The following is a 25,622-nucleotide window of genomic DNA, read 5'->3' on the forward strand; positions in this document are numbered from 1 at the left end:
TTGTGTCCAGGGAGCAGGACTGAGTATGATGGGAGAGGGGGCAGCAGGGGCCTGTGAGGCCCTGCCTTCAGCTCTCGGAGAGACTTGTGAACTCCATGCTCTGGATCTCAGTTTCCCCATTTGTATCACGATGGTGCTGTTGAAGTGACCACTAGTGGCTCACCAGCTCTGCAGTTGCGGGGCTCTGGGCAGGTGGTGATGTGGAAGTATGCACAGTGGGTACTGCATGTAAGAATAAATACATTTTTCATGATCATAGTCACAGGGTTGTCACACAGAGGTGGGCCAGACCAGCCTCAGCACACATCTCAGAATGGCCTTCACACTCAGACACATGTGGTTTACCCAATGCAGCCTGGGCCCTTCCTCAACTCGGCTGAAGAAAACTGTTCTGTCTCCAAGGTCAGCCTCAACCCACCTTCTCCGAGGCTGAGGGCTGGACACGGGAAGGCACCTCTGAAAGGGCATCCTGTTTCTACTGGAGTCAGGGAGCCACACTTGGCATGGGCTGCTCTTTACTGCAGGTGTAGACAATCGTCCCAGCAGAGGGCACCCCCAGCACCCTAAGGCCTCCCCCACCCCATCCTCCATATCCCATCCCTGCAAACGTGCCATGTTAGCCTCTGTCTGGTGAGCAAGACATAGATATACAAAAATGAAGAATGAATGAATGAATACATACATACATACATACTCTAATAAACTGCATTGAATACCTTTCTTGTACACCAGAATTGAAGAACTTGAGGCAATGAAGAGATACAAAGCAAGCAGAAACCAACATGCACATTCCACTCAGAGAGAACAAAAAGATCATAGTAACAGAGGCCTTGAGTTCCCTGTAAAGGCTTCTTCTCAGAGTAAATCTGTTGTGGGGAAATGAGGAAAGTGTTGCCAAAGAAAGCAACTTGAGCTATTGTAGGAGATCTGCCAGGGCCAGATATCCAGCAAGGCCATAAGTCACCACGTGGCCAAATGACCCTCTCCATTGTGCACTTGTATGGCAAGTCAGATGGGAAATGCTCCTGGAGATGCCAGTCACCTTAAGTCTGAAGCTCTAAGGAGGGAAGAGAAACAGCAGTGTCTAGCACCTGCTCTGCATCACCAACTTTTTATATATTATCTTATTTAATCCTGGCAATGACCTTGTGAAATAGGAGTCATTGCCCTGATTACAAATGAGGAAACAGAACCTCTAAAATCTAGTCTATCTTCCCCTGGTTTCCATTTCTTGTGAATGTCAAAGCTGAGGTTCAACGCCACGGCAAGATTATGGCAAGACACACTCTACTTCCTTATCTACTGACTTGAAAAAGACTTATTCCACACACTTCCAGGGTGCTGGCCCTCATGACCTGCTGGGGAGACACTCGGTGTCAGAGACCAAGAGGGAAGTAATGTGCCTTGCCTGCTTTATCTGTGCCTAACTCCAGGAAAGGCTCAATACATTTTCCAGGCTGGGGAGTATGGATGGTCACAGTAATTTGTTGGTCAAGGAGGGTTGAGAGGAGAGTATGAGAGGGGAACCCAGGCAAATATACTCCTTTTAGAAACGGGGTGTTCATCACATTTTGTTAATTCTGTCTTCCCTACCAAATGGTTCTGTCTCTTTTTTCCGTTTCCTTGTATTTTAAATGCATTTAAACCAAGTGATCATTTAACAATTTCTGTGGGTTTTCTGGTATCTGTTTGGGGTTATTTTTTTTTTTTTTTTGTTTTTGTTTGACAGTGTTGAATCATCAAAATATTGCAAAGCATTTTTCTGGCTCGCTAATTGATAGACTCCTGCCTAATTGCCTGCTGTTTCATTTCTTCTTTGTTAAAGTGACACAAGGTTTTCAGTTCTGTTGCTTCCAAAAAATAAACGGTGCTGCTTGACTAGCCCTCCATCTGCGCCTCCACCAGGGTGACAGCACGTGCCACAAATCCCACAGATCATTGGCCCTGGGCAGAGGGTGGGGGTGGAGGCTGGGAAGGATGGTGGGTGGAGAACAGGGTCCTTCCAAGAGACCTCCCTGCATTCCTAAAGCTCCTACCCCAGGGCCTCTCCCTAACATTACCCCATGGATCCATCGCCAGCCTCAGCAAGTCATGGGTGCCTATCTTCTGAATTGCCAAATGATGTCTGAAGCTGGCGGAAACTAGGAGCCCCTGTGTTTAACCCTGAGACTTTATATGTGCCCAATTTATCCAGCCAGAAACTACAGCCTTATACCCACTGGCCTCACCCATGCCACAGAACTATGCTCCTGTGGTACTGGGGGCAGGTGAGGGCCCAGTGCTCAGCATACGGTCCTTTCCGGCATCCTACATCTCTACCTCCAGCTTCAACCCCATCTCTGGTCCCATGGGCTCACCTTGGATTTTAGGACTGGCACTCTCCTTCCAGCCTCACAGGGCATGCTGTGCATGCTGGCCTTTGCCCCAGCCCAAGCTCATCTGGCCCTAACCCCGGGCTTGTCCAGGAGGTCCAGGTTCACCCAGGTCCCAGGATAGGAAATCCAATCCCCTTTGGCAACATTAGAACTTCAAAAAGGAGGAACCCAGACTAGGTCAAAACATGATCTGTCTGGCTCTCTGCCCTCCAGCTTTCTCCCCCAGCTGCTGGGACCAAGGGCTCTCCCTCCAATTTCAGGAAACTTCTCCTCAGACGTTAAGTTCCTTTGGGAGTTAGGGGATGGAGGATTTCTTCAACTGCCTGGCCAGGATAACCAGTCCCAAGCATCTGCCTAATGGTGAGGAAAGGGGACACATGTTTGGTGTCTGGGGTCCAGGCCTTTCCACTCTGCCTCATCCCTCTGCCTTGCAGGTTCCTGGTACATGTCAGGGGTAGAGCTGCAGGAAACAGGGGCTTCACTAGAAACCGGTTTTGTTCCTAAGCATCCCTTTCCCCACCGCTCCCCATTAGCAATGGAAATTAGGGGCATGGATACATGTTTTTTTTTTTTCTGAGGCAGAGTCTCGCTCTGTCGTCCAGGCTGGAGTGCAGTGGCGCAATCTCGGCTCACTGCAAGCTCTACCTCCCGGGTTCATGCCATTCTCCTGCCTCAGCCTCCCGAGTAGCTGGGACTACAGGCGCCCGCCACCACGCCCGGCTAATTTTTTGAAGTTTTAGTAGAGATGGGGTTTCACCATGTTAGCCAGGATGGTCTCGATCTCCTGACCTCATGATCCGCCCACCTCAGCCTCCCAAAGTGCTGGGATTACAAGGTATACATTTTTCTAAGCACACCTCTGCCTTCCACATAAACCAAACCAGAGGTTGGCTGGGAGCCAATATTACAGTCCTGGCCTCCTGTGTTATAGAGGAGGAAGCACTTGAGGCCCAGTGAGAGGAAAGTGGAGACAAGGCCACAGTGTAAGCCAATGGCAGAGCCAAGACCAGAACTCAGGAGCCAGACTTCTAACCTGAGATTGTCCTAATTCCAGACTTAACTATCTCCCAAAAGAAAACTCAGCACCCTGATATCCCTCTAAAGAGCTAGCTGTGTCTGTAGACATTGAACACATTCGCTGGCAGACCTGGCTTGTCGGCAGCACCTGCAAAAAGGGTCAAAGGTTCTGACTGACTGGAAAGGCACTGTGATATGCCTGCTGCAAAGTCACCATTCACCAACTGTGAAATCAAAGGATTCACTGATTAACCACTGTCACATAGATCTATCATGTGCACCTACACACACACACACACACACACACACACACACACACACACACTTAGTTTAACAAACTTTCAATGCCAAAGAAAGAGAGATGCTTCTACGTTTTCTTTAAGAGGAAAACTGACAAATTAGAGCATTCCCAAAGAAGAGCAACCCGGAAGTCAAGCTAACTCAAAATAATGTGAGGCATTGTGATTAAATATCCAGAAGTTTACGGAAGAGAAGACTAAACACACACTATATCTGAACTCAGATTGCTGAAAGATAATGTGGAAAAGACAATTGAGGTATCATGGGTCATTTTAGAGGGCAGAGCTGGGTTCAGTGGAAAAGAATAAGAGAACAGCGTTTTAAGCACTGGAACTCTTTTTTTTTGAGACAAAGTCTCGCTCTTGTCACCCAGGCTGGAGTGCAGTGGCATGATCGTGGCTCACTGCAACTTCCGTCTCCTGGGTTCAAACAATTCCCCTACTTTAGCCTCCCAAGTAGCTGGGATTACAGGTGCCCACCACCATGCCCAGCTAATTTTTGCATTTTTAGTAGAGACGGGGTTTTATCACGTTGGCCAGACTGGTTTCCAACTCCTGACCTCAGGTGATCCACCCACCTCGGCCTCTCAAAGTGCTGGGATTACAGGTGTGAGCCACCATACCCAGCCTGGAACTCTTTAAAATTGGAAGTAGTGAGTTCCCCTTCATTTCTAGAGTCCAAACAGAGATGGCAGACACACAAGGACTTGAGATTCAGGCAACTAACATGAGTTTGAACTAGATCAAGTTGATTCTGCAATCAGATAAACTCTAAATTCCTTAAGCTGAAGTTCAGAGTGAAGAGGGAAAAGGGAAGAAAGAGGAGAGGGTACTGGGTGTCAGAGCCAAACTACACTCTAGGAGACAGGGTCATAGGAGGTGACAGTGCACTCACCAGTCTGCGTGCCTGTCACACTAGAATGATGACTTCTTGCAATCCTTCCTCTATTTGTCATGAGTTCTTAGTTGCACATTGTAGAAGATCATGTATTTTCAAGCAAAATAAAGAATACTTATTATAAGAACACAGGATGTCCAGTGAAAAGTGAAAAATTGGTGAGACTTTCCCCCTCTTGCATTTTTGCCCCTCCCTAAATATCAATTTATTCTTCTTTATCTGCAGACCACTTTACTGGATTCTCCAGTCTTAAATTCAAGATTTTATAATATATTCTGCAGGATAATTGGTTTCTCTAATATGCTTGAGGTTAGTTATCACCTGGTGTGCTTGTTAAAGAAATCAATCACTATGCCTCCAACTAGATGCACTGGTTTGGAATCTCTGGGGAGGAGTCCTGGTATTTTAGAAATTCTTGTCATCAGGGGCATTTTTAAAACTTTGCAGAGTCAACTGAGAATCACTGAAGGTTTTGGAGCAGGGTCATAACATTAATAGAGTCATGCTTCTAGGAGATTAATTAGGTGGCTCTGTGGAAGCCAGATCACCAGCTTCTAGTTGTAAAGAGCCTGTTAGAATAGCCCCAAGGATGGGATGTATACCTCAGATGTCTCTCTAAAGAACTAAGGAGAGGGACAAGAAGTGGTATCACCTGCAGGCATCTCTTCCCTTCAGGACCTCACCTCCCTCATAGCCACAGTTGAGAGGAATAGCATGGAGAAATGACATGGGGGGAGCAACTGGGTTCTCCCTCTAGGGATCCAGAACTGGTGTCCAAATGACCTTCTGCCTCATCTCCCTCACCCAGTTTTGCCCAGCCCTCCATGCCTAGATCAAAGCCCACCCCTTCACTGATATCTTGAGCCAGATGCCATCTCATCCTCCTTTGAATACTCATGTCACCTGTTCTGGGCCTCTCTTCTGAACCTAGTTGTTTCCTCCCATCCTTCATCAGGAATGTACATGTCTCCTCCTCCATGAGACTATAACTGTGTTAGGAATTGAGATGATTCATCCTTTACCTTTGTTTCTTTCCAACATGCCTCAGACACATGTTACAACACATCAGCCTGGCCGTCCAGAAAGTGCTTCACTCATTCTATGGAAACCGATCTCTCTGAAGTTCCTTCCAGTCAATCCTTTTCGCACTTGAACTTTGAGAACAAGCCCTCTCAACTAAGATGTCTGCGATTTGCTTCCTGTCCTCCAAGAGTTGTCATGGCGATATCTACCAACTTTACCCACTCATAAAGTGAGAGCCATGACCCAATGCCTAGCAAGGTCCAGTTGCTGCTCATTAGACACTGAAGCCCAATGCCAAAGGCACTGCAGGTCAATTGCTGCCATCTCCAATCCCAAATCTATATCAGTGCCTGGTCTTTTCTGTGTCCCACAGAGACACACTCAACACATTTAGGCATTCAGAATAATTACTGAGGGTCTGGTTACTGAGAGTGTCAGATTTGCTGCTAGGTTGCAGGAGACCATAAATATATAGCCCAGTTAGACCCACTTACTTTAGGGCTCAGGCATCTGTCAAAAGGGTCTGGAGTGTAGGACGGTCCCCTGGGAATCCCACCTCACCTCTCCCACAATGGTGCTTTGGCTTGAAGCCAGGCATATGCGCCATGATGTCGTCTCCCTTCTTGATGAGTTCGTGTTCAGAGGGATCCCAGTGTTCTCCACTGAATCAACTCCAGGGTCAAACTCCATCTCCACACAGTCCTAACTCCTACAGTGGACACAGCTAAAGCCTACACTAACAAACATCTGTTGAATATTGAATGAATGTCTTCCCCACACACACCCTCTATATACAAACACATACCTTTCCTTCTCCTTTTTGCCCATTCATAAACATCCTTCTATCCTGATAACTAAGACAGCTTTGTGGCTCATACAGGACTTTCAACAATATTGTGAGTTGGGGTCCTCATAGCATCTGCAAGAGGTAATTAGAGAGTACAATTATATTAGCCCTCTTTCATAGATAAGGCAAACGAGACTCAGAAGAATTCAGAGCTGCTCAGAGCTGGGAGGACTGGACATGGCACTTGAGTCCAGGTCCATCTGCTCCCAGTCACTGAGCTTTTTCTAATATAGCCTCTCTTGGAGGGTGACATCACCTTGATTGAGCACCTACTATGTGTTCTACATGCTTTATCTCATATAATCCTTGCAGCAGTCCCACGAGGCAAATGTTACCCCTCCACTTTGTAAGCAAGGTGACCAAGACACAGGAAGGTCAAGTAACTTGCCAAAGTCACTCAGCAAATAAGTGACCAAGGCAGGATTCCAGTTCAGGTCTATCTGACCCACGCCTCTGCCCCTCACCACATCTCCCTGTCATGTAGAAAACATCACATTCTGTGACTGTGCCATTAGAAAACTGGCCCTCAAGCTACTGGAGCTAAAGCAGTCCTCATAAATAAATTACCTTCCTAAGTAAATAGTGAGCAGCAAAGGGTGGCTTAATTCTCAGACTTCTGGCCAGCTGAACAGAGCACTGTGTGTAGTTGTTCTGTGCTGTCCCTATGTAACATCACATAAATTCCCAGCAGAACTATTTTAATTTTTAGAAAAAAAATGTTTTGGACAGGCACAGTGACTCACGCCTGTAACCCCAGCACTTTGGGGAGCCAAGGCAGGCAGATTGCTTAGATTGCTTGAGCCCAGGAGTTTGAGACAAGCCTGGGCAATATGGTGAAACCCCATCTCTACCAAAAAAAAAAAAATACAAAAATTAGCAGGGCATGGTAGCACACATCTGTAGTCCCAGCTACTCAGCAGAACTGAGGTTGGAGGATCACCTGAGCCCAGTAAGTCAAGGCTGCAGTGAGCCAAGGTGGTGCCACTGCACTCCAGCCTGGGCAATAGAGCAAGACTCTGTCTCAAAAAAACCAAAAAAAATACAAAATAAAATAAAGATGTTTTTAAGTGGACAAATGTATTAGCCCAAACAGACATCTTGACTCTGCATGACTGCCCCTCCACATCATAAATGCACCTAACATTGCCAAAATTCCAGGAGTTTGGCCAGAAATTGAAAGGGCTACTGATTAATCACATATGTAAAATCTTAATTAAAACACAAATGGCACCCACTACAAATTAGGACTTTAGCTAATTTTTCCAATAGGAAGTGAAATAAACTTCCTTGATTTTCCTTCCTGAAGTCTTACTTTCCTACCAAAGCAGTGCCTTCTCATGGGAAGTGTCAATTGAAAAATCATGCAATTTATAAATTTAGAATTTATAAATTTCTTTCTTTTTTTTTTTTTTTTTTGAGACGGAGTCTTGCTCTGTCTCCCAGCCTGGAGTGCAGTGGCACAATCTTGGCTCACTGCAAGCTCCGCCCACCGGGTTCACACCATTCTCCTGCCTCCACCTCCCAAGTAGTCCCAGATGCCTGGGACTACAGGCGCCAGCAACTATGCCGGGCTTTTTTTTTTTTTTTTTTTTTTTTTTTTGTAGTTTTGGTGGAGACGGGGTTTCGCCGTGTTAGCCAGGATGGTCTCAATTTCCTGACCTCGTGATCCGCTAGCCTCGGCCTCCCAAAGTGCTGGGATTACATGCGTGAGCCACTGTGCCCAGCCAACTTTATTTCTTATAAAGAGTTATAGCTTGCAGGGTGGCCATCCCAATCAGCTGGGAAGTGTAGCCTCCAGCAGGGCCCAGAAGCAGGTACTTCAAGACAGAGGAGAGTGCAATAGGAATTTATGCCAGATGGGTTGACCAAGCATACATATTTAACAGGTTATAAAAGGAGCTGTGAATATTCACAATGAGGGTCCTGATACATGTGTACTGAACAAGCATGCAGGTTACATGTATCACATGATCACTTTGGGGTGGAGGCTTAACATTTAAATGTATTACAATTAGGCCCTACACGTCAAAAGGTGAAGAAGGGACACGAAGGCACTCAAGTGTGCAGCTTCTGTAAACTGGCCAGAACCAGTCCTTGATCAGTGGGTCTCATATCAGGAGAAAGTTACTAAAATCAGTCTCTTGTCAAATCTAAGCTGTAGTTAACAGCTTATGGAATGGGGGTCAGTTAGTATCTGTCAGTGGCTGAGCTACAATTGCTTTAACATTGCTTATTTCAAGGCTAGTGCTTGGTTAGTTGCTAGAGACAAAGAAAACCCTTGTGGCAGTCAGAATGTAGTTTTTCTTTAAATGCGGGGGGGTGTGACTTAATCCTTGCCTGGCATGGCTGTAGGTCCTGTTTATAATTTGGTATCTTATTGCCACAAAGAGGCCATTGCGTCAGTCTTATGGTCTCTATTTTAAGATTCATGTTGTTGTTTTGGGAGGGGGTATAATGAGGCACCTCTGACCTCCCGTCCCATCATGGCTGGGAACTCAGTTTTTACGGTTTTCCTGGGATCCCTTTGGCCAAGAGAGGGGTCTGTTCAGTTGGCATGAGAGTGGCAGGTGAGGCCAACCTTAGGTCAGCACATGGTGCAGTGAGGATGGCTGTGGGGACAGCGACCCAGAGCCTCATTAGGGAGCACAGGAATGCCCCCTGGCACCAAGCACTGCCTTGCCTTTCTCTTCATGTTCCCACCTCTCATTCTTCCCACTGAGTGGTCAATCCCCTTGTCATTGTGCCTGGGCTAAGGATGGTGCCCACTGGCTGCTCCCAAGGAGAAATCGCTCCTGCTGCTCCCAGGGTTGGCCTGGTCTGGGGTTGGGCACAGGCCGTGCTCCCAGCATCTCTCAGTTCTCTCCTGCATGAGCTGTAGCCATGGCCTCCTCCTTCTATCTGTCCCTATATGCTTTCCCTAACACAGGGATTCCTCAGTTTCTGTCTGCTGAGACTCATTTGCTCTTGCTGTATGAACTTCCTAGGATCTGAGCAGCCAGGATTTCAATGCATCGCATCTGCCTTCTTAAAATCCTCTGCCATTTCCCCCATGCTGCTCTGCTCTGGGCTTTCTTCTAAGACTTGAAATACTTCTCCTAAATCACCTAATGTTTGAAATCGAGCTGCTAGGATGCCCCCACAACAGCAGCACGTAAGTGATAGTTGGTTTCACAAAGCACCCTATGAAAAATCAAGACAAGATCTGAGTAGTGAGGAAAAGGGTTCTGAAAAGGAAGCATCCTCTTAACGTGTCCAAAACGGAGCTCGTTGTCTTCCCTCACTGTCTCCTTCCTCCTGGATTCTGTGTCCTCATTGATGGCCTCATCTTTCATTAAGCCACCCACTCCAGAGAGTGGGAGGTAGCCCTGAAATCCCATATCCAATCAGGAGCCAAGTGCTGTCAATTTTGTCTCCTTAAGGTCTCAAACATGCACTCTTCCCTGTATCCCTGGATGGCATCACCTGACTCCAGCCCTTATCATTTGTCACACGAATGATTATAGCAGCTTCTAGCTGGTCTGCCTGTCTGTGGTTTCCCCCTGCATAATCCAATTCTCATTCAACTCTGCTGCCGTGGTAGTTAGATAATTTAGACTTTCCTCCCTGGAAACCCCCTACCTTCTACCTCTGTCCGTTGCTTTCAATCAATCCTCCCTAGAACTGTACACACACTATGGGCATTGTGCTGACTGTACCAGGCAATACAGAGCCACTCCTGGGTACCCAAGCAAGCCCTGCAGTTTCACACCTGTATTGCTCGGTGTCTGCTGTCCTCCCATCTCAATGTCCCTTCCCAGGCCTACCTAGTTCATTTCCAGTCACCTGCCCAGAAAATCTCCACTCCTCTTGAAACTCCTCTTCGGGTACAGTCTGATGTTGACACACTTACTAACACTTCCGTTCTCCCCGTAGCACTCAGCCTTCCTCTGGATGTTTTACAGCCTTCAGCAAACTTACTTACTTAACATATGACATCTCACAGAACTACTGGAGAGCAAACACTACTGTGTTGCTCTCTTCAACACATAGCTGGAGGGTGGGTCGCACCAAATGAACTGAACTGAATTCAACCAAACTATTGAAACCAACCATTGAAAGTAATGGCAAAAACACAATTACTTTTGCACCAACCTAATAATTCACTGCAGGACACTTTTGAAATTCATTCTTTCCCCCTTATTAAAGACTTCAAGCATGTATTTTTTTATCTTCCTGGAAAATGATATTTAATGGCAATAGATCATGAGCTAGAATAACTCTTGCCCTTGACATTAGCAAGTGAGACATGGTACCCTGAAGCTCATAGGAAAACAAAAAGAAAAAGATCAAGATAAGCTATCGAATGGGGCAGAAATCATGGTGTAAGTCACTCAGTGCCAAAACAGAATCATTTTTATGGGAAATATTTTGGAATATTATTCTGTAGGGTTAGGAAATGATTCCTTACCATGGAGAGTACATAAAGAGAGAAATGGCAAAAAAAAAAAAAAAAATGCATCAAGTTGTTGTTATATGACAGGCATCTTGCTACAAACATTTAATCTCAAAACAATCATACTATTAACCATTTATAAATAAAGACATTAAGGCAAAAAGATAGAAAATATTCCTAGTTTTGTGCTCGTAACTGACAAAACTAAAATTCAAGCTCATATTCTGACTAATCCAAAGACTAGCTTCCCAGACCAAATGTTAAATCAAAATAAAAACATAAAAAGTCATAGTATAAAATGTTGAGCAATAAGAAATGAACAACACCCCAAAACCCTAACTACATTAGTTAGGATTAAGTTCAGCTGCAACTAACATGACACAAAATGACAGTGGCTTAAACCAGATAGATGTTTATGTTTCTCTTGTTTCAATGTAAGCAGGACGGGGCTGGAATAGCATCTGCAGAATCATCTGTCAACATTTGTAGGAGACAGCCCTCCTGCTCATGATACAACATGAATCTCCAGCTGTCACATTCATATTATAAGCAACAAGGAAGGGAGGGGAGGAGGAAGGAGCAAAGCATCTGAAATGTATTATACAACAATGCCTCTTAATCCTATTGGCTGGATCTAATCATGTGACCTCACCCAACTACAAGGGAAGATGGGAAGTGTAGTCTTTATTTCACGCAGCCATGTGTACCCTGGTGAAAATCACAGTTTTTAAATGGAAATGAATATTAGGGTAAACAACTCTCTGCCACAAATGTTTAATATTAATAAAAAGTCAATTTTATTTAATGTTATTACAAATGTTATTATGTGATAAACCACTGTTTCTGCAAAAGAAAATCTGTGCTCATTCAGAAGGCCTGGCAAGTAAGATTAAGTATGAAAGTAAATGACTATTAAACTCCTTATGCATTTCAGCCATGTGGGGAAGGGGGTAAATGAGTTTTATCCTTAACTCTGATAGTATAAAGAGTGTATTCTCCACAGTATACATCATATTTAGCAGGGAAAGTCTGGAGGCATTCGTGCTGCAGTCAGATATAATACAAGGATGCCCACTATCACTAACATACACACTGGAGATGAGAGCCAGTTCAATCAGACAAGAGAAAGAAACAAGAGCAAAATAGAATATATGGCTTTTATATCAGCACAATAAAACTCAACCTACCCAATGAAACACAGTAAAAAGAAAAAATGCACGCAACAAATGGAAAATATGACATAAAATGGCAGAAATAAATAAGTTCTAATCTAATGGTAATAATTTAAAAAACCCAAATGGGTTGTCAATCTAAAATAATCAAAAGGCTCAGGATCCAGTTAAAAGAGTTTATTCAAGTACAAAATGTGAGGACAGCTTTCTGGGGACACACCTACACCAAAGAATGCTGATCAGTGCTCCCAGTGTGGGGAAAAATGAAGATCATTTATACAGGCAAAAACGAAAGTGTGAAACAGAATACAACATTTTCCATACAAAAGCTAACAAAGAGATATAAGATTTCACTGGTACTATTGATTACTCTCTGAGGGGGGTGCTTACATTCGTTCTAAAGAGGTAGTAATCACAATGTTCTCTATCCCCAACATCATGCCTTGTCTAGGTTGAATAAAGAAGAGGGAATCTCATTAATGGATAACATCTCAACAAAAGGCCAGGAAGCAATGGTCATGCACCAAAGAAGAAAAACAGCCATGTTACACGACTTAGTTTTCAGGGCTTAACTTTTCCCTTTTGCATAATAAATTTGGAAGGTCTTGACTTTTATTTTTTTCCTACAGGGTTAGACTCACCAATTTAAAATGAGACTCCCACACTGGATTAAAGAAAACAATATTCACCAATACTGTAGTTGTCTTAGATAGACAAATTTGCAACCAAAGAATAGAGAAAACCTTAAAAAATAAAAGATCGTGAAAAGATACCCCCGGCAAATATGGAGCAAAAGAAAGTTGAGGGAATAATCTTAATATCTGACAAACTTAAATTCAAAACACCAAGAAATGTTATCTATTGATCAAAAGGAATAGCAGAGTAAGAAAATATAGCCATGAATATTTACATACCTTCCAATATAATTTCAAAATATGTAAAGAAACGACAGACAGACTATGGAAAGAAACATACAAATCAACAATTATATGGAGAATGTAATACCCCCTCTCAGAAATGGATAAAGCAGGAAAAAAGTAAAAATATAGAATATCTGAATAATGGAATTACTGAATATAGAGAATTCTATACTCAGTAAATATAGAATATGCATTTTAATTAAGTGTTATACATACACCAAAAATGACCATATATTAGCCCACAAAGGAAGTCTCAATAATTTTAAGAACTTATTATCACACAGAGTATGTTCTCTGCTCATAATACAATGACATTAGAAATTACCAACAAAGGGCCGGGTGCAGTAGCTCATGCCTGTAATCCCAGCACTTTGGAGGGCGAGGCAAGTGGATCACTTGAGGTCAGGAGTTTGAGACCAGCCTGGCCAACACGGCAAAACTCCATCTCTACTAAAAATTTTAAAAAAGTTAGCTGGGCATGGTGGCACGCCCCTGTAATCCCAGCTACTTGGGAGGCTGAGGCATGAGAATCACTTGAACCCAGGCAACAGAGGCTGTATTGAGCCAAGATTGTGCTACTGTACTCCAACCTGGACAACAGAGTGAGACTCCGTCTCAATTAAAAAAAAAAAAAGAAAGAAAGAAAGAAATTATCAACAAAAAGTTAGGTCAAAAATCCTATGACCAGCAAACAGGATTACATATTACAAATAACTTTTGGGCCAAGAAAATCAAAAATGAAATTAATAAGTACTTAAAACTCAGTAACGAACACTCCATTTCTAAATCCATGAGAACAATTAAAGCAGAACTTTTCAGATATTCAGAAATTTATCAAGCAAAATAAAAAGACACTGAAAGCATTCAATTTAAGAAGTTGCAAAAGGCATAACAAAAAATAAAATAATGAAGAAGAAATGATATACATAAGAGCAAAAACAAATGAAACCAATAACTAGAAAAAACAGACATTACATAAAATGAATAGCTAGTTCTTTGAGGAAATTAACAACATAGAACTCTGACAAGACTAATCAAGAAAAAAAAGAGAAGATTAAAATGAATAAACTAAAGAGTGAAGTAGGAAATATCTACAGACACAAAACAGATTAAATGACCACAAGTAAAACAACTACATATGTTACAGGCCAACAGGTCCTTCTGCCTGCTGTCCAGGAAAGCCAATGCACTAAGAACAGCAGGTTTTGCACCAAAGAAAGAGTATACTTATCACAGAGCCAGCCAAGTGGAAGGATGGGAGATAAATCTCAAATCCACCTCCCTAAGAACTCTGAGACTAGGAGTTTTTCAAGTATAGTCTGGCAGGCAGAAGACTGCAGAATGGGGAATGCTGATTGGTTGGGTCAGGGATGAAATCACAGGGGATCAAAGCTATCTTCTTGATGACTGAAGCTATCTTCTTGCACTGAATCAGTTCCTAGATGGGAGTCACAAGACCCCCTAGTTTCCTGGTATGGGTTACTAGTCCAGGTGGCACCACTTGGTCCATCAAAATGCAAGGTCTGAAAGATACCTTAAACACCGGATTTAGGTTTTATAATACTGATGTTATCTATAGGAGCAATTGGGGAGGTTACAAATCCTGAATCATAATTCTAACCTTCTAGACAATTTATTAGTTTTACAAAGGTGGTTTCAGTCCCTAAGCAAAGAGGGGGTTAGCTTCAGGACGGGGCTATTATCATCTTTGTTTTAAAGTTAAACTATAAATAAAGTTCCTCCCATAGTTAGCTTGGCCTACATCAAGAAATGAGCAAGGACGGTGTATGAGGTCAGATGCAAGATGGATTCTGCTGTGCTGGATTTCTCACACTGTCAAAGTTTTTGCAAAGGTCATTTCATACGTTAATAAAATCTAGATAAAATGAATACATTTGTTAACATTGCTTCTGGAAAAGGTAAAGTGTGGCCCTGCCCCAGTGGGCAGCACAGCCCACCTCCCTTGACTCCTGCCCCACCAATTATGAGTCAGACCCAGAAGCAAGCAAGTCTACCTGTCATTCTTTATACCCTGAGGCCCATGTGTGAGAGGGCACCCATCTTTCATCACTCTAGTCCCAGTGTTCCAAAACTCCAATCTGACAATGTAGTGCCCTATTTAAAACCTAAGGAATTGTCATACCCAGGAGGAGCCTAAGGAGACATGATGAGTAAATGTAATATGTGTCCCCGATGGGATCCTGGAACAGAAAAGGGGCATTAGGTAAAAACTAAGGAAGTCTGAATAAAGTGTGGACTTCAGCTAATAATAATAACTGAAGTTAATGATAAATCAATAGTGCTTTATTATGATCAATATACCAAACATACAGTATAACATATTAAATGTTAATAACAGGGGAAACTGGGTCTGGGACTACTACTACTATGATTAATTTCTACCCATAGAACACTTCTGAAACCAAGTGTGTGGACTTTTTCTCACACCAATCAATTCTCTAACTCGTCTACCAACTGGTTATCCTATAATTTAATTCATTTCTGATACTATCTACCCAAAGTTAATGCAGACTCCACAGATTAGGGGAGCAGTCCCATGAGACTACCCTCATTTCAGATGCCAATTGCAAGTCATAGGTGGTGCACACCCATGTTGACCAACCAGCTGTAAAGTTGGGGGAGGGTTCGTTCCTACAGCCCCCTCCTCATTTTGGACAATTTGCTAGAATTGTTCAGAGAACTCAGGAAGACAGTTTACTTACTATTACTGGTTTATACAACTCAAGAACAGCTAAATGGAAGAGATGCATAGGTCAAGGTCTGGGGGAAGGAGCATAGAGCTTCCAGTCCCTTCCCAGGTACTACCCTCCCAGCACCTCAGTGCGCTCACCAACACAGAAACTCTCCAAACAGCATGTTTTAGGAGTTTTATGGAGATTTCATTGTGTAGGCATAATTGATTAAATCATTGGTTATTAAACCCAACCTCCAGTCCCTTGCCCCTCGCTAGAGGTTGGGGAGTGGGGCTGAAAGGTCCAAACTTCTAATCATATGGTTGCTTCCTCTGGCAATCAGTCCCATCCTGAGATCCCTCTGGGCTCACCAAGAGTCACCTCGTTAGCATAGACTCTGGTATGTTTGAATGGGGCTTATTATGAATAACAAAAAAATCTTCCTCACACTTCAGTCAGGAAATTCCAAGGGTTTTAGAAGCTCTACCAGCAACCCAGAAGAAAGACCAAATACAGGCATACTTCAAAGATGTTGTGGGTTCCATTCTAGACTATCTCAATAAAGTGAATATCACAATTGAGTGAGTCACAAACATTTTTTGGTTTCCCAGTGCATATCGAAGTTATTTTTATTGATTTATTTATTTTTTTATTTGTTTTGAGATGGAGTCTTACTCTGTCACACCCAGGCTGGAGTGCAGTGGCGCAATCTCGGCTCACTGCAACCTCCACCTCCCGGGTTCGAGCAGTTCTCCCACCTCAGTCTCCCAAGTAGCTGGGATTATAGGCACCCGCCACCACACCCAGCTATTTTTTTTGTATTTTTAGTAGAGATGGGGTTTCACCATACTGGCCATACTGGTCTCAAACTTCAGACCTCAGGTGATCTGCCCACCTTGGCCTCCCAAAGTGCTGGGATTACAGGCGTGAGCCACCACGCCCAACTTATTTTTATACTATACTGCAGTCTATAAAATATTCAATAGCATTATGTCTAAAAAAGTCAATGTGCAGACTGTGAAAGAAAAATAAAATCTTGGGACCCCAAACTCAGCATGCCAAAGGGAAAAGTTAAGCTTGGGGACTGAGTCATGCAGAAACTACCTTCCTTTTGTTCCTAAACAGATAGCTGCAATAAAAGAAGGTCACCTATCTTCCCAGGTGGCCTCCCTCACAAATTGCTCACAAGGAGATTCTTTGTGGGCCCCCAAATCTGGATCCAAAAACAGAATTCTGTCGAATCTCGCCCTGACAATGTAAATTAACAGCTTACCTTCACAAATATGAAAAAGACAAGACTAGAAATCACTCCTCCTCCCATCCTGAGACAAATGCATATCTGACTTCTTCCTCTACTCTGTTTACTTTATCCTATGCAAAATATAGATTTACTGAGTTTGAAACAAATGCAAAATTGACTGGTCCTCCACCCCCTCCTTTCACATGTAACATGTGGATTCAGTGAGTGCTAATCAAAGCCTCACAAAAATGTGGCCACTTACCTCACTACCTAACCTCTCTTTTTTTTTCTTCCCCCCTTTCCCTCCTGCCACTCTTTCCCCTTCAAATATTGAAGACCTCGGCTCATGCCTATAATCCCAGCACTTTGGGAGGCTGAGGCGGGCAGATCATGAGGTCAAGAGATCAAGACCATCCTGGACAACATGGTGAAACCCGGTCTCTATGAAAAATACAAAACTTAGCTGGATGTGGTGGCACGTGCCTGTAGTCCCAGCTACTCAGGAGGCTGAGGCAGGAGAATCACTTAAACCCAGGAGGTGGAGGTTGCAGTTAGCTAAGATCACACCACTGCACTCCAGCCTGGCAACAGAGCAAGACTTTGTCTAAAAAAAAATTTAAAAAAAAAAAATTGAAGTCCTCAAAACCTTCTTTAGAAAAAGCACAGGCCACAGATCCTACTGTAACTTGTGTCTCTTTTTCCCAGGCATGCCTTCAAACTTTGCTAAATAAACCTCTAATTTGATTGACATCTGTCTCAGACACTTTTTTGGTTTATAATACCTTAATTTAAAAGTATTTTATTGGCCAGGCACGGTGGCTCATGCCTGTAATCCCAGCACTTTGGGAGGCCAAGGCAGGTGGATCACAAGGTCAGGAGTTCGAGACCAGCCTGACTAACATAGTGAAACCCTGTCTCCACTAAAAATACAAAAATTAGCCAGGCGTGGTGGCGCGCACCTGTAATCCCAGTAACTCGAGAGGCTGAGGCAAGAGAATCTCTTGAACCCAGGAGGCAGAGGTTGCAGTGGGCTGAGATCACACCATGGCACTCCAGCCTGGGCAACAAGAGCAAGACTGTCTCCAAAAAATAATAATAATAATAATACATATATATTTTATTGATAAAAATGCTAATGAGCCAGCAAGTCATAATCTTTTTGCTGGTGAAGGGTCTTACCTCCATGTTGATGGCTGCTGACTCATTAGTGAGGTGGTTGCTGAGGGCTGGGGTGGCTGCAGCAATTTCTAAAAATAAGACAACAATGAAGTTTGCAACATCAAGTGATTCTTCCCTTCATTTTAAGTTTCTCTGTAGCATATGATGCTGTTTAACACCATTTTTTTAACTTTTAAGTTAAGGGGTACATGTGCAGGTTTGTTAGATAAGTAAACTTGTGTCATGGGGGTTTGTTGTACAGATTATTTTGTCACCCAGGTATTAAGACTAGTACCTATTAGTTATTTTTCCTGATCCTCTCCCTCCCCCGGCTCTCCACCATCTGATAAGCCCCAGCGTGTGTTGTTCCCTTCTATGTGCACATGTGTGTAATAGCATTTTCCCCAGAGTAGAACTTTCAAAATTGGAGTCAGTTCTCTCAAACCCTGCTGCTGCTTTACCAACTACATTTATGTTATATTCTAAATCCTTTGTTATCATTTCAACAATATTCACAGCATCTTCACCAGGAGGAGATTCCATCTCAGGAAACCACTTTCTTTGCCCATCCAAAACAAGCAACTCCTCAAGTGTTCAACTTTTGTGGCAATTCAGTCACATCTCGATTCCACTTTAATTCTAGTTATCTTGCTGTTTCCACCACATCTGCAGTGACTTCCTCCACATCTGCAGTGACTTCCTCCACTGAAGTCTTGAACCCCTCCAAGTCACCTATGAGAGTTGGAAGCAACTTGTTCCAAACTCCTGTTGATGTTGATATCAAACTCTTCCCATGAATCACAAATGTTCTAAATGGCATCTAGAATGGTGAATTCTTTCTAGATGTTTTTCAAGTTACTTTGCCCAGATCCATCAGAAGAATCACCATCTATGGCAATGATAATAGCCTTATGAAATGCATTTCTTAAATAGTAAGACTTGAAAGTCAAAATTACATCTTGACCCATGGGCTGCAGAATGCATGTTGTGTTAGCAGGCATGAACGCAAACATTCATCTCTTTGTATATCTCCATCAGAACTCTTGGGTGACTACTTGCATTGTCAGTGAGCAGTAATATTTTGAAAGGAATCTTTTCTTTTTGAGCAGTAGGTCTCAATAGTGGGCCTAAAATGCTTGGTAAACCACGCCATATAAACAGATGTGCTGTCATCCAGGCTTTGTTGTACCACTGATACAGCACACGCAGAGTAGATCTAGCATAATTCTTAAGGACCCTAGGACTTTCAGAATGGTAAATGAGCACTGGCTTCAACTTAAGGTCACAAGCTCCACTAGCCTCTAACAAGAGTCAGCCTGTCCTTTGAAGCTTTGAAGCCAGGCACTGACTTCTTTCTAGTTATGAAAGTCCTATATGGCATCTTCTTTCAGTAAGGTTGTTTTCTGGACATTGAAAGTCTGTTAAGGGTAGCCACCTTTATCAATGATCTCAGCTAGGTCTTCTGGATAACTTGCTGTAGCCTGTACATCAGCACTTGCTGCTTCATCTTGTGTTTTATGTTATGGAGATGGCTTCTTTCCTCAAACCTCATGAACCAACTTCTGCTAGCTTTGAATCCTTTTTCTGTAGCTTCTTCACCTCTCTCAGCCTGTATAGAATTGAAGAGGGTCAGAGCTTTGCTCTGGATTAGGCTTTGCCTTAAGAATGCTGTGGCTGGCGTGATCTTCTATTCAGATCACCAAAACTTTCTCCATATCACCAATAAGCCTGTTCCACTTTCTTATCATTTGTGTGTTTACAGGAATAGCACTTCTAATTCCCGTCAAGACCTTTTCCTTTGCATTCACAACTTGGCTGTTTGGAGCAAGAGGCCTAGCTTTCAGGCTGTCTTGGCTTTCGACAAGCCCTCCTTACTAAGCTTAATCACTTTTAGCTTTGGATTTAAAGTGAGAGATGTCCAACTCCTCACTTCACTTGAACACTTAGAGGCCATTGTAGGATTATTCATTGGCCTCTCGGAGAAAAGGGAGGCCTAGGGAGAAGGAAAGAGCTGGGGGAATGGCCAATAGGTGAATGTCAGAACACATACAACATTTATGGATTAAGTTCACCATCTTATATGGGCATGGCTCATGGCATCCCAAAACAATTAAAATGGTTACATTAAAGATCACTAGGCACAGATCACCAAAACAGGTATAATAATAATAAAGAAGTTTGAAATATTGCAAGAATTACCAAATGTGACACAGAGACACAAAGTGAACACATGCTGTTGAAAAATGGCACTGATATACTTGTTTGACACAGGGTTGGCACAAACCTTCAATTTGTAAAAAACCCAATATTTGCAGAGCATGATAAAGTGAAATGCAATAAACTGAGGTATGCCTATACATATTTCCAATCAGATCACAATATCACAGGGGAAATGGAGATTTTCTGTTCTGTCTTGGCAATTTTTCTGTAAATCTAAAAACTACTCCTAAATAAAATGTTATTGGCATGTAGAATGAACATGTGTAGAGATCTAACATGCTACGTGACAACTCTATAGCTCATAATGTGTTCAGAATTTTGGCTTAAAGAACAGATTTTAGGTGCTCTTGCCATATACCAAAAAAAGGGTAATTATGTGAGATGATGAATACATTGATTTGTTTGACTATAGTAACCATTTTACTATGTGGAAACATGTTGCACACCTTAAAAATATATAATTAAAAAGTAAAATAAAAAGTTATTACATTTTTAAAATCTAATAAGGAAAAAGAAAATCTTCAGTGGTTCTTGTACTTCTAAATCCAAGTCCCTTGTCAAGAAGCACAGCCTTGGTGGCTGCCCCTGCCAACCACTATAAACTCATCTACTTGACGACCCCCTTCGTGTTCTGCACACCAGCCACTTCTCCAAATATGTCCTGCTCCTTCCTGCCTCTGCCTTTCTCTGTGCCTGGAATACCCCTTCTCTCCACCCAGTACCTGCACCCATGGATTCACACCAATGGGTAAAAACCTTTGGCCTCCCTCAGGGTTGTCCTGGGGTAGCCAGAAGCTTCGTGCACAGGGAGCCCCGTAGTTCAGAATGTTCTCCCTGAGGTGATCTGCTTTCTCCTGACCTCTGAGGCCCTGGAAGGGAAGAGGAAGGCTAATGCCCCTTCCTAGATGGCTGAAGGCCAGCCATTTCTCTAGATGGCTGAAGGCCAGCCTCAGCCAAGTTGGTAACCCATCTGCTGTGCTGCAGATGTGCACCGTGTTCCTGCCAAAGTTCTCTCCTGCACGGTACTGGCTGCTCACACAGGGACACTCAAGTGCTCCAGGGACCTGTGGCTCTGGTCATTGTGAAATGTGGAAGTGGGAGGGAGGGATTAGAAGAAATGCTTAGAGAAGATCATTCCTAAGGGGGGCCAAAACCAGAGACCAGGGCAGCAAGAATGGAGAGACATGGGAAGCCTGCTTCTTATCTGTCTTAGTCCATTTGCACTACTATGAAGGCATACCCGAGGCTGGGTAATTTATAAAGAAAAGAGATTTCTTTGGTTCACGGCTCTGCAAGCTGTACAAGAAGCACGGTGCTGGCATCTGCTTCAGGAAACTTCCACATGGTGGAAGGGAAAGGGGAGAGCATCATCTGGTGAGAGGTGGAAATGGAGAGAAGGAAGTGCCAGGCTCTTTTTAATCAGATCTCATGAGAACTAACAGAGAACTTATTCATTATTCCTAGGATGGCATCAAGTCATTTATGAGGCATCCACCCCCCATGACCCAAACACCTCTGGCCATGCCCACCCCCAACACTGGGGGTCAAATTTCAATATGAGATTTGGAGGTGACAAATATCCAAACTATATCAGTACCACTCACCCAGGCTATGGAACAGAATGACGTTAGTGTGGGAACACTAAAAAAGACAGGGTCCAGCAAAAGAAGAAAAGAGAATTCTGTAAAATGGCTTAGGCCTGGGGATGGCCCCTGGTTTTGATCTGCAAAGCATTCTCTATGGTTCCCCAAAAGGGGCTTTGGCATGCCTTGGGGACATGTAGTCACAGCTGGAGGAACTCTTGCTGCTCCACTCCCTAAGCTTGAAGACTAAGAAGGTGCAGCAGCCCAGGCTGGATTCCCAACATTGGCCTAATATGGGTCCCTCCACCAGCCAGAGTATCTAGATATAGTTAGTCATGGTTCAGTTCAGATCTAAATGACCTGCCTGGATCAGATGCTGTTTTCCGTCCTTACAGCCACAGATCATTTTCAGATGTCACCCCCAATCCTTAGGCCTTATCAAGCACCAGACAATAATCGCTCCATGGGCCCTTGTCTAAGCTCACCTCTTACAGGTCAATTTCCTGGGTCACAGTCCAAACTGACTCAGAGATTGCCACACTTCACAAGAAGGGCTAGAATCGACAGGATTGAATAGATGACTTCTGAGAACATTTCCAGCTCCAAAAAAAATGTCTGAATTTTTCCATCAAACCTGCACAGCCAGCCTCTTAAATCCCCTTCTCCTTCCTTCTCTGAATTCCTTATTTCCAATTCCTCTGCAGTTCTGCTGAATTGAATGAAACCCTCTTTCTTTCTGCCCAGGCCCCATGAGAAGAGAATGTCTATGCTGGAAAATGCAGGGTGGGTTATGGAGTAAATGCCAGGCCGCCACACATAGAAGCTACTTTGCAAGTAACAGATTACATTTCCATCCACATCCCCCTCACTCACGTTCTGGCATAAAGCAGAGAGAGGATTAAAAATGAGGAGGCTTCCATAAAGTCAGGCAAAATTGATTAGCTGCAATTTCCCTGCTGAGCTGCCAGGTAAATTTCACAGTGCAATCACTGCAAGCTCCTTCATTAATGCAGCAATAATGCCTTATATGTCTTCAATATCCCATTTTCCTCCATGCGTGGGCAAGCCTAAGAATTGGGTACTAGCCCAGCTGCCATGTTTGGCTTGGAATCTGGAGATAATCAAATTTTGTACAGCATTTCCCATAGAAAAATACAATAGCTGTTGTCTTTTTTCTTTTTCTCCTCCAATACTTACCCCTCCAATTCTGGAAGGCGGTTGGACTCCTCTCCCTGGGCCCACAGTCAAGGTGCTGGTAGGCAGATGTAGGTCATTGGAAAGGCAGCAGAAAGCAGATGGGAGTCCCTGTTCTGCCTTAATTGACTGTAATTTCGAGCATTTTGCTCAGCCTCCCTGGATCTTAGTTTCCTCACCTATGAAACAGGAAAAACAGCACCTACCTTGTGTGCTTCCAGGTGTAAGATCACATAAGATTATGGAGGATGCACTTTGCAAACTCTACAGTGATTTAGTGACAAAGTACTATTAGCCAAAAAAACAGCATGAAGCTAAAGATTCAAATTATGCAGAAATCAGTGCTTGTTCCCCTACCACATGCACCCACATCCCAGGCTGAGCCCTGCCTGAGTGTTGGGTCAGCACAAATACTGGCAGCTATAGACGTGGGTGGCTGTCCGGCCCCTATTGCCCACAGCTGATATTCAAGGAAGAACCACGTTATTCCTCAGCTAAGTTTTCTGATGTTGAGCCTTCACCAAAACTTCAATACTTACTCATTTACTGCTAATGGCTTATGGTGAGAAACACAGCAATCCTCTAATTAACCAGTGAGGTTGACAAGATAGCTTGCACGTGAGCCTAGACAACCTCAAGAAGTGTAACGCCACGGTCAAGTCATAGTTATTATATATGGGGGCTGGAGCCAGGCTGGCTGAAGTTTGAATCCTGGCTCTGCAACTTCACCTTTCTGAGGTTTCCCCACCTTTAAATGGGAATCATAATCCCTACCTCACTGGGTTGTTGGAATGTGCCTAGCACAGTACCTGACACACATTTAGTGCCCAGTTTAGTCCTGTATAGCGCCAGCCACATGACATGCACTAAACTGCAGCTTATTGACTGGCTGATTTTCATTTAAGAAAATTGAAGGTATGGGAAATAAACCTGGGAGGTAAGGTGTGAAAAAAGTAAGTGGATTGTGGTATTTGAATTACACTTAATGGCCCAGAAAGCATGGAAAAAAAGGCGGGGGGGAAGCTCAGAAAAAGAGCATGGCCCCCAGTAGCAAATCTGTCACACACAAGGCGCAGCAGGGTGAAATGGAAAGAAGGCACTGTCCACGCCTCCCTGAACACACTGCTGTGAGGAATGCCACTACCTGCATGTGCATCACAGAGCCACAGGTATCAGAAAGGCTTCCCTGTGCCAAATGAAATCATCTCAGTAGCTCCAACATGGCCCTGGGGCTGACTTCCGCTGCTGCATAGAACAATTCTACGTCTGCTTCCAATAGCCCTACAGAAAGTGCTCTCTGTCTCCTCTGAGGGCCTCTCATTCCTTCCTCAGTCCGTAGTGCCCCCAGAGAGGCAGTGTTGCCTAGTCCTGAACCAAAGGGTTTTAGAGTCAGATGGACATACAGTAAATCTCATTTGGCCTTGGGCCAGTCACTTTACCCTCTTAAGACTTCACGCCTTTTCTGTAATATGGAGAATTTAGTAGAAAAGATATCTCATAAAGTCTTGTGCATAATGTGAACAGCAATCCTAACTCATATTAAGCACTCACTAAATACTAGTAATTTTTATAAAATGCAGAATTTAAAGGAGTAGATGGCTGCTGAAGTTTTGTGCACAATGCAATGCATATTAAGTGCTCCATTAAACACTAGTAATATTTCTTCTTTTCAAACTCTCTGGTACTTATGAGTCTGACACCTTTAACCATTCTGGTATTGTACCATAATGATCTATCTCTCTGTATATCAAAGACATGAAAGGGTCTAGTTTCCTCCTAACTCACTGGCTGCTACCACTCAGTGTGCTTGGCTGACTCGGGCTCTCTATGCCTCTTCTAAATGGTACAGTGTCCAGGCTTTGTCTTCAAGCCTCCTCTACCTACCCCTGGATTTCAATAACATCCTCATGTCTAAGGCTCCCAACCATTTTAGTTCTAGTTCAGACATTTCCATGGAACTCCAGACTCATATACCCAACAGTCTACTTGACGTCTCAATTTGGATGTTGTGTAGTAAACAATTTAACCTTGCCCAACAAGAGGTCTGGTCTTGGCCCTTGGTTTCTGGGAGGTCATCTGTAAGTACTTAGAATGTCATACCTGACAGGAGCAGGACTCCCCCAGGAAGGATCACATCCTCAAAAAAAGATGCCCTTTTCCTGGTTCACCCGATCCTTTCCGGTTCTAGCATGCAGCACTGTCTGTGTTGAGTTAGGAGCCACGTCAGCCAAGTGGCTCCTCTTAGGCAGGCTGGATACTAAGCACACTTCAGCCATCTTCTCGTGCACTTGCTGCATAGAATGGGGGCAGAGCACTGACTCCCCTCCAGGAGATGGGCTTACCGTTCACGGCAAAGTCTAAAAACAGGGTTTGGCGGGCTCAGTTCCTGCCCAGGCAAGGGTCAGAGGAGAGAGCTGATCAGGGTAGTGGAACAAACTGCTGACTGAGGAGTTCTTACTAAACAAAGAGAAAGCAAAATTAAGGCCATGGCCTGCATTCCTCTTCGCCCCTCTGTCCTCAAGGCCTGACGTCAAGATCCGAAAGTTTCCAC

This window comes from Macaca mulatta, chromosome 9, assembly GCF_049350105.2.
Source record: "Macaca mulatta isolate MMU2019108-1 chromosome 9, T2T-MMU8v2.0, whole genome shotgun sequence".
Taxonomy (NCBI): Eukaryota; Metazoa; Chordata; class Mammalia; order Primates; family Cercopithecidae; genus Macaca; species Macaca mulatta.